The sequence below is a fragment of the Saccopteryx bilineata genome, chromosome 12 (genome assembly GCF_036850765.1).
Source record: "Saccopteryx bilineata isolate mSacBil1 chromosome 12, mSacBil1_pri_phased_curated, whole genome shotgun sequence".
Taxonomy (NCBI): Eukaryota; Metazoa; Chordata; class Mammalia; order Chiroptera; family Emballonuridae; genus Saccopteryx; species Saccopteryx bilineata.
The window spans coordinates 47,684,760-47,696,860 of NC_089501.1; positions in this window are offsets into that span (position 1 = coordinate 47,684,760).

The window sequence follows — 12,101 nt, forward strand, 5'->3', positions numbered from 1 at the left end:
ATTCGGGCTGATGGGCGCTCAGGAACAGAAAGACTTTGAGCCACCAAAAATGGCACCAGTCTCAGAGCTGTTTCTAAGCCTGGACTTTCCCTGTCAACTCACCAGCAAATGCTGACCTGGGATTCTGGAAACAGAGGACTGAAATGAAGACATCAACTCACTTCCTGAGCTTTAACTTTATGGCCCCGCAGCTGGAATGCGGCCATCCCGTTCTCGGGTGCAGCCATGGCAACCAAGCCTTCACGGGGATGAACAGTCTCCAGGACCTCTTCACGGAAGCACTCTTCTTTGTGAAATCAATGGGCGCAGCCTGGAATTTCATTCCTTAGTCCACTTATGGGGGACTGTCCAAGAAATCAAGATGTTTAATATTTTAAATGCATATTTTTTTTATTATTTACATGATAAAGTTGGCAGACTCGGTGACTGTCATAATTGTGTTCAGAGTCCACAAGTCATTTACAGCATAGAGTTCAAGTATCCTGTGGCTCAATGGCCTGGACTGAGATGATGTTGCCAACCTCCTCGGGCTGTACAGTGGCCAAGGACACGGCCTGATACCGCGGGCGACACGCACGTAATGTGCCGATGGTGCAGGTTCCTGGTAATGTTTTCCAGATTAAAGTGTGATGGCAGCTGCTCTGGGAAGGTTCGTTATTATAATAGATTTTTCTGTTTGTTTCTTTCTTCTTGTTTATAATAATGAGGGGCTGAGCTGGAGAGAGTGACAGACTGGGTAAAGGCCAGTGCTGTCTTCAGAAATCTCTGCTAGTTGGATGTTTCTTTGAGGGTTTTTGATTCTTTTATTTTCATACGAGACCCACAGAGAAAGGAAAAAAAGGGAGGGAAGGAGAGAAAGGGAGGGAGGGAGGGAGGGAGGGAGGGAGGAAGGAAGGAAGGAAGGAAGGAAGGAAGGAAGGAAGGAAGGAAGAGAGAGGGAAGGGAAGGGAGGGAAGAAGGAAGGAAGGGAAGGGAGGGAAGAAGGAGAGGAAAGGGAGGGAAGGAAAGGAGGAAGAGAGAAAGGAAGGAAGAAGGCAAGAAGGAAGGGAGGGGAAGGGAGAGAGGGAGGGAGGGAGGGAAGGGAGGAGAGAGGGAAGGGAGAGAAGGAAAGGAGGGAGGAAGGAAAGGAGGAGAGAGAGCTGTAACCTTGCCTGCCGTTATCCCATTCAGTTCGCAGCACCGCCGCTCTGAGCAGAGTTTAGGTCAGGACACAGCACCTCCTCCAGCCTCCGCCTTCCACTGTGGCTGTTGGCAAGGGCCATCGGGACCATTACAGATGGCACCAGGGCAGGGATACGAGTGCTGGCCTCTGTGTTTCTCCTGGACTTCTGCTGAGGCCTGTGTGGGGAGTATCCACGCTGGTTGCCAAGTGAAGCATTTTCATAGCCTGAGTCACACAGACAGAGCTTTACTTTGTGGACACAAAACAGGCAAATAAAGAACCAAAATGCCAGTCCTGACAGGCAAAGAAATGATCACTGCTAAGCGCCATCTGTGCACGCAGGATAGTTCTTCACGCCATTGTTCTGGGTTCCATTTGTGGGAAGGTAATGCAAACTTCTGATGAGCTGGCACCCGTTACCCCCTCCGGACTGTTTTCTTTAAACCCTGCTTTGAAGCATACTGGTACAAACCAGTAGGAAGTTTGGAAATTCTGTGTTCATCCTTGGAGTTTAATTAAAATACACTGAGCCTTGCAGAAATTTGTGGTGTAGAGTAATGGAAAACTTAGGGACGCAGGAACATAAACTGAACCCAGGAGGACGGGTCAGGTTTCCCCTCGAGCGCTGGATTTCTCGCCGTCCGTTTCCTCCCAGACCTGTAGTGGGTCATTCTTAAACATTCGAGTTATTATTTTTCTAATAAAGGTTTAATCAATTTGTAGTTACAAGTCTTTGATGTCTACTTATACAGAGACATTATCTGAATGTTCATACTATTTCATATTCCTTTGTGTTTAATTCACTTATAAACACATTACCATGCACCTGCTATGCTCAAAGCAAATGTGGGTGCTAGGGGTACAATTGTGAGCAAAACTAGACCCTCCCGACTCCTTCTGCCATAGAGTTTCTTAATTCTTTGGGGCGCCCTCTTGGTCTTTCCATCCTGTTAAAAGCATGGCATTTAGCTTGTCTTGAGAAGTGAACTTGACTTTCACAAAGCGTCCAGTAGTCAAGAAAAATACATGATTTTGAATACAGCCCCTGCCACCACCATGAAGTTACATGTACCGGGAATTGAAGATGTGGTTCAAATAGTGATGACACAGTAGTGTTCTCCCAAGCAGGATGCACGTGCTGCCTCCCCGTGGCCAGGTCACCGCCGTGACGCCGCCGTGGGCCAGTCCTTCCCAGCCGTGTTGCCAGGAGGCAGGCCGGGGGCTGAGGGAAGCGTTCATTTCCCATCACACAGGTCCCGCATCCCGGTCACCTGTTTCTGTTTGTAGACATTCAGATTCTTGAACCTCCCACCAGATCGATGGAGCTAGTCTCTCAGGAGTTAAGGTCAAAACTATGCATTTCTCACCGGCACTGCCCCCAGCCACTTTTGTGCAAAATGAAAATGAAGAATGTTATTTTCGGAGCGTGTTTGTTAAAATCAATGCAAAAGCCGTCAATGAATGGGTCAACCCCAGCAAACAATTTAGTGTTTGGGGACGGGTGGCTGATATCAGGTAGGTTAAGTTTTATTTGGGATTGCGTGGCCCTGCCCCTCCCGAAGCAATAAACTAATGATAATGTGTTGTTATGTTCAGCTGGCAGTGCCAAGGACCTTAATCAAGTCATCTGACTTCTCACCTTCCTCATCTGCAAAGCGAGGGGTTGAGCTGAATGAGCTCTCATCACCTTTTTATTTACCTCAGAGATACTAGGCAGGTCCCTGCAATAATGGCCACACTTTTATCCTCTCCTGTCCAGTCACCCTTCCACCTGCTGCGCAGACATTGGTCATGAGCAGACAAAGGCAGAGAGGAAGAAGAAATAGGATTAGAACAATAAAATGGGTCCTAAGTAAACTATGCTTTCAGACTGTAGTTCTAATTATTTATTTTTTCTTGTCTTCCTCCTACTATTGAATAATGCCCTTCTTTCTTCTGGTGCATAGTGATTACATTCATCATCTTTAAGGCATTCATTTGTTTATTCATTCATTCATTGAACTCTTAGGAGTGTCCAGGATACTCTAGGACAGGGCTGGGGACATGGGGATGTACCAGCACCTTGACTTCATGTAGTTTTTTCCTCTCCTAACATCAGTACATTTTACCCCAAATAGTCCATTGACACCTTTTCGACTTGAGGCTAATCCTCTTGAAAGGGTGATGGGGAAAATATATTTAAAACATAAAGACCAAAAAAAAAAAAAAAAAGATTAATTATTTTGTGTGTGCCACATCTAGCTGGCTTAAATTTCCAACCTAAGTTTTTGAAAGACAAATCCTACACAGTGATACTTCACTCTTGTCTACACGAGTGAAAAAAATACCCCCGCCATCAGTGTACCTGTGTTTCAGCCTTTCCCGCTGTCCATAATGATATTCCTTGGGATCAAGGTAAGCAGCTGGAATGTTCTTTAGTTTTTGAATTTCCAGAGACAGGGATGCTTACGCTAACACCCGCTATATCCCGGATAGTAAGTGTACACTGATTCAGTTCCTGTATTTGTAAATAACTTTCAGAGATGGCAGTAAACTTTCGGAGGATGGTAGGCGAAGAACCTTCCTTTCAAAAGAATATTTCAAACTATTTTTCCGCTAATCGTTTTAGAATGTTTTAAATGACAAAAGTCATGAAATGGTTATCGTATATCAAAACCTCACCTTGCTTTGTCATCTGTAGAACTTAAAAGTCCTATCAATGGAGCTAAGAAGTTACCTGGGTTTTTGAGCCCTGGCTGGTTGGCTCAGCGGTAGAGCGTCGGCCCAGCATGTGGAAGTCCTGGGTTTGATTCCCGGCCCAAATGGGCAGAGCATCGCCCCTACTGGGCTTTCTGGTTGGATCCCAGTTGGGTGCATGCAGAAGTCTGTCTCTCTGCATCCCAGCTTCTCACTTCAGAAAAATACACACACACACACACATACACACACACACAGAAGTTACCTGGATTTTTGAGTTTCCACTTGTATCTTGGATTTAGGAGAAAAAAAGTATCTGAATTTATCTTTATGATCAATTTTATACTCAGGAGAGAACTCTGTCATATGATTGCTTTGCTCAACTATTGTTCATTTCACATGTATTTTTAATTAAGGTTCACATACAAGTCACCACGAACATTATGCAGACTGACGTTTCTCCCCCCAGAGGAGACATCAGCAGAGTCTGCCTTTTTTTGTGTGCAGAGGCGCTGGGTGGGTGGTGGGTGGCCCCCTCCCCTGTCCTCATGTGTGGGACGGGCAGACAAGCGGTGCTGTGCCTCATCCTGATCTTTTCAGGAAGCCCTGTCTGGACATCTGCAAGCATTCCGCATCAGGGAGACCCTCACCCGTCCTGATCACGAAGTTAGAACAACCTGAAACATTGCTTTCACTTCATTGTTCGTGTGCAGTGACAGCCAGAGAATTGATAGGTGAGCCGAACCACGCGTGTGACTCTGGGAGGAGGGCACGTCTCCTGTCCAGCGGGCACCAGAAGCGTTTTTCCCAGGAGGTCGGCAGATGTGTGAACTAGCAATTACTTCATGAGACAGACTGTTGTGTCTGTGAGGAAGAAACTGCATTGCAGGAACAGAACGGAGCTTTCAGCCTCCCCGGGCGTGGAAACGCTGTGCAGCCCGCAGAAGAACCAGCTCGCAGCCTCCCCATTACTCATGCTTCCTGCTCTGGGCTCAGGCTGGCCAGCGGGATTCCTGTGAGACGCAGACCCCGACGCCTCCCTGGGGCATTCTCACTACGCGTGACTGTGGGGGTGCACTGGGGCCTAGGGCAGAGCTGCGCTTGATCCTGACAGCTGCTTCACACGTCCACAGGGAAACTCAGGAACTGCAACATGCCACACTGAGCAGAGCATTTTTAGAAACAGATTTCACTTACTAATTTTACGGAGAGAGGAGGGGAGGGGAGAGAGAAGTATCAACTCCCAGTTTGCTTCACTCTTGTTGTTCATTGTTTGCTTGTTGCTTGTCGTACGTGCCTTGACAGAGCAAGCCCGGGGTTTTGAACTGGTGACCTCAGTGTTCAAGGTCAACACTCCATCCATAGTGCCACTGCAGTGCAATTTTTAAAAGCTGGTACAGGCCAGTTTATTTTTCTATTGAAAAATCACCTCCTTTTAAAAACCCTTGAGAATTCTCAAAATTCCCTATCTATCGTAAATGACATGTGACATGAATTAAAATGTTGGAAGATCTGCTATTTAAACAATGTTGCCCTGGCCGGTTGGCTCAGCGGTAGAGCGTCGGCCTAGTGTGCGGAGGACCCGGGTTCGATTCCCGGCCAGGGCACACAGGAGAAGCGCCCATTTGCTTTTCCACCCCTCCACCGTGCTTTCCTCTCTGTCTCTCTCTTCCCCTCCCGCAGCCAAGGCTCCATTGGAGCAAAAATGGCCCGGGCGCTGGGGATGGCTCTGTGGCCTCTGCCTCAGGTGCTAGAGTGGCTGTGGTCGCAACATGGCGACACCCAGGATGGGCAGAGCATCGCCCCCTGGTGGGCAGAGCGTCGCCCCTGGTGGGCGTGCCGGGTGGATCCCGGTCGGGCGCATGCAGGAGTCTGTCTGACTGTCTCTCCCTGTTTCCAGCTTCAGAAAAATGGAAAAAAATAAATAAATAAACTAATGATGTTGCCTGACCTGTGGTGGTGCAGTGGATAAAGCATCGACCTGGAATGCTGAGGTTGCTGGTTCAAAACCCTGGGCTTGCCCGGTCAAGGCACATATGGGAGTTGAAGCTTCCTGCTCCTCCCCCCTTCTCTCTCTCTCTCTCTTTCCTCTAAAATGAATAAATAAAAATAATAAAAAAATTAAACTAATGATGTTGACATACAAAATGAATGTATACCCATCCCAGCGCAATGTGCTACACAGCACACACGGAACTCCTCACCACCGCCTGGGAGGAGGACGGTCCCCTCACTGGACACGAGGAAACCGAGGCCCGAGGGAGACAAAGTCATCTGCCCAAAGTCAACAAACAGCGCGGAGTAACAGGCAAGGTCCCTGTCAGCTGCACTTGTCTCCAAAGCACCTGATCTAATGAGCTCACGCGATACCACCTCCCTATAAACGACGCAGACTTCCCCAATGACTGGTTGCGCGGGTGAGAACGGCGTTTGCATGGCGGAGCGTGTGTTCATTTTGACCAGCACTTCACGGTACCACACCCAACCGCATCTCTTTAGCAAGGACGTGAGCGGAGAAGCTAAATGCAGGCTGTTTGCTCGTCTTCTTGTTGTCCGAAATATGCTCTACTCCTCATGTCTAGTTTCCTTGTCACCATCTTCCCACGGCCCCTGGATTCAGCAGCCACATCTGTCCCTTTCACCTTATTTAAGGTCCGTCTGTTTTTGGAGTAATCGGGCACAGAGCGGCGTGAAACCCAAAGAACGTATGGTGGTGGAGGCTGTATTGCAGAATCAAGCTTTGAAAGGCAACCTCTTTTCCTGTGTCCCTTTGGATGTGGCTTAAGGTAATAACTTACAAAGTATCCCCGTATTCTTTCTCCCAGTGACTCAGACACACCTTCAGATGGGGCATCAAGATGGGGCTGTATCTGTCCAAAAGCCACCAGGCTGGTGGCAAAGGGGTGACTCTGAGCCCCCCGGCTGTGTTGGTTCACTTCCTCTTGGATAATGGATAGGATAGGATAGGATAGGATAGGACACACCCCTCCCCCACCCCCACTCCCAGCTGCCCACAAGGTCTGAGGTGCAATAGCCTCATACTCATCAGTCTAGACTGGGACTTCCTCTAGGGCAGCTGGAGGAAACACGATCTTCACGTTTCCAGGGCTTGTGCTGTGCCCGGCAAATACTGCTTGATGGACGAGGAGTAAATGAACGTGTGATGTCCGAGCACGTGGAAGGGGCGATGGCGTCTAGCTCTTCATAATACGCTATTTTTGTGGACATGTCACAGTAGAAGAATGTTTCTGCTCATAGGTCGGGGGCCCGGGGGCCAGACTTTCAAACAGAGGCTCCGTGAAAGACTTGGATACTCAGGAGGCTTCCGAGAAAGATTTCTCCGGACCAATAAATTGAAGCTGTGGCTTGAATAGGACTCTTCCTTGTGCTTCCCCCTATTACCAAATTCTCAGTATTTTAAGCAGCCCTGAATCAGCAGTCCTTCCTCTAAAACTGCAACCCCGAACAAGAGCCACGCTGGGGTGTTGCCCAATTAGGTGAACCACAGGACCTAAATGTCAATATATTGGGGGCAGCTTGTCACACTCAAATGGCTCAGGCTTCATTACACACACACAGTCACCCAGACCCGAGGTAAGCATCTTTCTGGGCTGGGGCCGATGGAGACAGACCTGGGGAACAGTGGACTGTGCCTGTGGTTCGTTGCTGTGAGGGGTTCTGCTCTCTGACTCTTGGGCCTTGTCCCTAAGGACAGAGATGAAACAAATAGAGAAGAGTTTGGGGGTCCCAAGCAGTGTCCCTTGGGTTTAACCCCCAGAGACTTGGGGCCTGAGAGATCCCCATTCAGTGGGGCAGCAGAGTGAAAAGAAAAGAGAAGGCCATGCAGGGCTGGCCTGAGAGCCACAGGGCTGCTCTCAGGGCCTGTGGACCCAGGAGCCCCAGCGCCGTGGAAGGGGGACTTCCAAAGCCGGTCTGCTCCCGGAGCAAGGCCCAGGCCGAGGCTGGAAGTGGCCGAGGCTGGAAATGGCCGAGCAGACTGGGAGAGCGTCTGGGTGGAGGTAAGGACACTGCCCAATGGACGCCTGGTGAGGCCGCCTGTGCTAGAGAGACCGAGGTTGGTGCTCAAGTCAACGCCAGACGGGCTCAGGGAGGACTGAGTGAGTCTGCCCATCAGATGTCCCTCCCGCCAGGCTGGCTCTGCCCCGCTTCAGAAGGGCGCCTTGCCTGTCCCACACGCAGCCACCTCCTGGAACTTAGTTCATGTCCAGAGAGAAGAAGGAAGGAAAAGGACCAGGGGAATGGGGGAGAATCCTGAATTAGCAAAGTAAGCATCCGAAAGAGCCTCGAGTTTTAAACTGGAGGGAACTGAATTTCCTTGGTGGTGAGCTGTAGTATTCCTCTGCTGCTGTGGGTTGAGTTGGGTCTTCTCAAGATAGACACGGAAGTCCTAACTCCTGTGCCTGTGAATATGACCTTGGTTGGAATAGGGTCTTTGCAGAAATGCAACTGAGTCCAGATAAGGTCATTAGGCAGGGCCCTAATCCAGTGTGACCAATGTCCTTGTAAGAATAGACACACAGAGACCTATAGGGTGACCCTAGGGCGGAGATCGGAGGGACGCATCTATAAGCCCAGGGACGCCACGGATTGCAGGCAGCCCTGGAGGCTGAGAACGGCATGGAACATTCTCTCGCAGAGCCTGGCGGAGAACGTGCCCCTGCTGACACTTTGAATTTGGACTTGCAGACTCCAGGACGAGGCGACAGTACATTTCTGTTGTTTAAAGCCATCTGCTGTGCGGTCATTGGTTCCGGCAGCCCTGGAAAACGGATACAGCTGCTGCCTAGGAACGGGGGCTGCTGAACTAAGCTGCGCTCCATTGTGAGGAGGAAAGACGGAGTTCTGTGCCTGTCCTCACGTGTCACAGCACACCCAAGTTTGTTTGAAACCTGTGTTTTTCTTTTGCTCCGGGCGACCCTCTGTCCTCTGTGTGTGGCTCTCCCCAAGGGTGTGTGTACCTCAGGGTCACTGTCCTACGCACATCAGTTCAGCAAGTGACAGGAGGCATCTGCTTTTTCTGGTTCTGCTTCCATTAATCTGACGTAAGCAGGCCAGAGTCAGAATTTACACCGATGGAGGAAATAGATAACAGTTACAACCATGTGTACTTTGCAGTAAAAAAAAAAAAAAAAAAAAAAAAAAAAAAAAAAAAAAAAATCAGGCCAAGGACTCATCAGGAGGGGAATTACTGACATTAGTGCCGTTACAATATTTTCTCATATAACTACAGCAGAAGGCCGATCTGTGGGGGTGATTGAAGGGCTCCCGGGAGCCCTCCTCAATTAAACTGCCCTCATTGCTTACAAGAGTGTCTGGGATGCCAGCATATGTATCATCCTTCCTTTGGTTCTCGAAGGGGTCCTCAGTTTTCCAATTAAAGCACAAATACCCCAGAGAAAATTCACAGCTCAAGCTCTCAGCAACAACCAGCGGTTGTTTATGGTGTGAGTTCTACCCCGGACCTGGAGGAGATACCGACAGTGTAAGGGAGGAAGGCCACAGCCAGTTTCCCGTTGTGGCCTAGAGCGAGGTCGTCCTCATCAACAGCCAATATATATATATATATATATGTATTTTTTTTTTTTTTTTGTATTTTTCTGAAGCTGGAAACTGGGAGAGACAGTCAGACTCCCGCATGCGCCCGACCGGGATCCACTTGGCACGCCCACCAGGGGCACGCTCTGCCCACCAGGGGGCGATGCTCTGCCCCTCCGGGGCATCGCTCTGCCGCGATCAGAGCCACTCTAGCACCTGGGGCAGAGGCCAAGGAGCCATCCCCAGCGCCCAGGCCATCTTTGCTCCAATGGAGCCTTGGCTGCGGGAGGGGAAAAGAGAGACAGAGAGGAAGGGGGGGGGGTGGAGAAGCAAATGGGCGCTTCTCCTGTGTGCCCTGGCTGGGAATCGAACCCGGGTCCCCCGCACGCCAGGCCGACGCTCTACCACTGAGCCAACCGGCCAGGGCCTCAACAGCCAATATTTAATGAACATCTGTCTAGGAAGAATCACAATTAACTTTTTGTGGAAATCTTGAACTTGTTCTTTGTTTTTCCCTCCCTCCCTCCTTCCCTCCTTCCTTTCTTTTCTTTCTTTCTTTCTTTCTTTCTTTCTTTCTTTCTTTCTTTCTTTCTTTCTTTCTTTCTTTCTTTCTTTCAGTGAGAGGAGGGGAGATAGTGAGGCAGACTCCTGAATGCACCCTGACCAGGATCCACCCAGCAACCCCATCTGGGACCAATGCTGTAATCAACTGAACTATTTTTAGTGCCTGAAGCTGACGCTCGGACCAACTGAGCTATCCTCAGTGCCTGGGATGATGCTCAAACCAATTAAGCCACTGGGTGTGGGAAGGGAAGAGGAAGAGAAGGGGGAGAGAAAGTGGGGAGAAGCAGATGGTCACTTCTCTTGCGTGCCCTGACCAGGGATTGAACATGGGATGTCCATATGCTGGGTCGACACTCTATCCACTGAGCTAACTGCCCAGGGCCAAGGCTTCATTAATAAAACAAAGAGTCCTGTCTCCCTCTGCTCTGGGTCAGCTGGTTACTAGCTCCTGACCATGGGCAGGTTGCTTATTCTTTTTTTTTTTTAATCTTAAATAATTTTAGTTAATTGGCTTATCCTTTCTAAGCCTCAGGTTGCTCCTCACCTGTGAAGTGAGATAATAATGCTACCTTCCTCATTGGTTGGTTACAAGGTACAAATGCAATAAATTGTCTAGCGCTGAGCCCAGTGCTTGGTACAGAGTAAACATTCTGTAAATGTCAGTGTATCATCAGCCCATGAATTTGCTCTTCCTAGGTTAGTATTTAGTTGAGTTTCTTCATGTAGTGCTGGTTTCCTGCTAAAATCATCCTGGTTGTTCCGAGTGATCCGGGGCTCTGTCGTTCAAGTGAATACAAATATCAATCTGTCTCAGAGCAGTAAAGAGCCTCCTGCACTGGGCATGGCCACACTGCCACCAATTCTGTGTTCTGCGCATTTGCAAATGTGCTGAAAGAAAATAACGTATCAGGATAAAAGAAACCCTTCAGTTGTGTTTAAGCTTATAGAATGCTTAGATTGTGCTTATGGTGCTTTATCGATGTTAACTCATTTGATCCCTATGCCGTACCATTCAGTAAATTGTATTGTCCCATTTTACACATGGGGAAACTGAGGCACTAAGGGTTAAGCCATATGACTACTGTAAGTGGGAGCCAGGATGGAGCCAGCCATTCTGACTCCATAGGAGGGGCTGTTAACTATTATGCTAATGTGTGTGTGTGTGTGTGTTTCTCTCTCTCGCTCTCACAGACACACACACACACACACACACACACACACACAGGCTTCCCCTTCTAGTATGTTTCCATCCATTTCCCTCGAAAATGTGTGATGGCTAGAGCTTTCTAGACATTTCCTTGTGTAGCCACGTCTAGGGTGACGGAGAGTGAGGGTCAGAAAGGAAAGGGATTGGAGTTTTCCTGAAGAAGAGCCTCTGCTAACAGCGCACCGTGTTCTGTGAGGCAGAGCCGAGGAGGAAAGAGTTGCCATCCACTAAGAGTTCTGACACCGTTCCTTATCTCCACCCTCCGATGGAGAAGCCATGGAGCTGACACAGCGGGGGGGGGGGGGGGGGATCAACTGCTAGAGTTACCAACCTCCAGCTCTCAGATGAAAGAGGACAAAGAAATGCTTAGAGTCCCGCTATGTTAAACATGGCGACAATGTAGCCTAAGGTGAGAGAGGGGAAAGAGATTCCCGCCCCTGAGGGGAAGACGCTCAGTTAGTACCTCACCTGGATTCAGATTCATGGACTCGACTTTGCAGAATGTGCGTGCAGGGGAACAGGTGACCTGCTTTCAAGAGAGCAGGAGGGCCTGTATATTCCGGGCTGGGCCAGTTACACTGACACCCCCCCCCCCCCGCCCTGGAGCCCACTCACCAGTTGGGGAAGGGGTGACCATGAGAGGACAAGTGGGCAGCATGGGACAGAAACACAGGCCAGGCCCACCCAGATAGACCTGGGAAGATGTTTGCAGATTCCTGTCATTTTTGCCAGGTCCCAAGGGGAGAGAGGATCACCAGGAGTTTGCTGCCATCATGCAGAACTGACCCGAGAGGTTTGGAAATGCTTGAGGTTGGAGGTAAAGGTCAGGAGTGAAGGCCAGGAGCAGTCAAAGGTGGCTCTGAGCAGCTTGGGAAAGGGATGCTACTTTCAGAGGGAGTAGGGAGAGGAGGGGACAGTCTGGGATGCATCCGAATG